The sequence below is a fragment of the Papilio machaon genome, chromosome 16, assembly GCF_912999745.1.
Source record: "Papilio machaon chromosome 16, ilPapMach1.1, whole genome shotgun sequence".
NCBI lineage: Eukaryota > Metazoa > Arthropoda > Insecta > Lepidoptera > Papilionidae > Papilio > Papilio machaon.
Window position 1 is genome coordinate 1,290,427 of NC_060001.1, and position 1,653 is coordinate 1,292,079.

The following is a 1,653-nucleotide window of genomic DNA, read 5'->3' on the forward strand; positions in this document are numbered from 1 at the left end:
ACGCAAATCTCTAATCTCTATCTACCCGTGTGATGAACATGAGTTCTGTCTCTTATGATATTGCTCTTCGTCGAAGGTACAAATAAAGGATTATATTTTCTTTATATGATTTCTTTAAAGTTGTTATTCCAGTATTTTTCAAGATTTAGTTTATTTCCTTTCGATAAAACTTTACTTAACGGTTAACATAAACTGTGGGTTAACGATGACCGGTTATCCGAGTCCGCTTTTATAGTCTTTCTTACTATTTTATGTGAGAAATTGACGTTTTTAAAAGTCTCTCTTCTATAAATCGTCTTATATTTAAACTGAACAGTATTTTGTTTTTTTTTTTATATTCAATACTATTTTTTTGATCACGCATTAATTTTTCAAGACTTTTTTTTTATTTCAATATATATAGTAGTCATAATATATGATAAATTCAACGTATAGATATAGGGGATATAGCTCAGTGGCAGAGCAATCGACTGCAGATCGATAGGTCCCTGGTTCAAATCCGGGTGTCCCCTGTGTTAATTTAAAATTCATTTTGTTTAATTTTTCCTACGTGCAACCAAATTGCCAATTCTGAATTATCATTATAGAGTTCAGTTTTTCTTTCTTATTTTTATTCACATATTTAGGTTATACTTGTTAATTATATTCATTGATACTATAAAAATAAAGAGGGAGTCGGTAGTAGTCGGTAGTTTCTCAATTCGTCTTGCGATATTTGAAAAGAAAAAAGTATTAATTTTCACTAGCATCTTCTAGCGTATTTAAAAATAATTCTGAAAAATCCATTGAGGGTGTACCAATAAAAGGAATGGTAAGAAATTTCATAATTCCCGTAATGTTTATTTCATTTTATTGGAGAGCAGACTCTTTTGAAGCTAACTTAATTAGGGCTCTGCGGATGAATTTTTTAGTTTGCTGTCAGCTTACATTGTGCTGGTTATGAAATAATAAAATTATTTTGGATGTACTAAGTTGTTTATTTTTGCTTCAATGAAACATATCGCCATCCCTGTCCTAATCTTTTACCAAACAGAGATAACTATATGTTTTGAATGGAGGTTTTGGTCTTAGAAACCCATGGTTAACTCTACTTTAGCTGTGAGAATCGTATACTCGTAAGATTTCAGAAGCATCAGTTTAAAGAAATTGTGATATCTCTGTTGTAAGAGCATAAAAGAAATGAAACATGTTTCTGTACATGTATTTCGGCAGTGGAAACTTACGCGTAGTAGATTTATCGTTTGTTAATTCATGAACGAACTGTCACTTTAGAAAAGGATCAAAGGTAATCCTCTACCTTTCTTTAATCATTCGAAAATGAGGAATTATTCAATCTTTCTGTGAACATGTTTTATGTGCTTTGTTTAATTGGATTACTTTATAATTTCAGATGGAATACGCGATGTGAAAGTAATAAATAATAAAATTTCAATTATCACTGTACAAATATTAATATTTCATTTTGTTTGTGACGATTGAAAATTTCAGTATCGGCTGTGTAAAACTCGCTATACAATTTCAGTTCGAACTGAGAAATTAAAACTGATATGTGTAAATAAAACTTAGAATTGTACAGTTTAATTGACAGTAAAAATTTTGCCTATACACGAAAATTGGGACTGTACAGTCAGCTACATAAATATTTAAATAGTT

General features: G+C 29.9%; 1 non-coding gene across 1 annotated transcript; it reads left to right on the plus strand.

Annotated features, from left to right (window-relative positions):
• The first annotated feature begins 440 nt into the window (after positions 1-440).
• Trnac-gca lies at positions 441-512 on the plus strand. The gene has a single exon. It is a non-coding gene; the product is annotated as a tRNA-Cys (tRNA).
• The last annotated feature ends 1,141 nt before the right edge of the window (positions 513-1,653 follow it).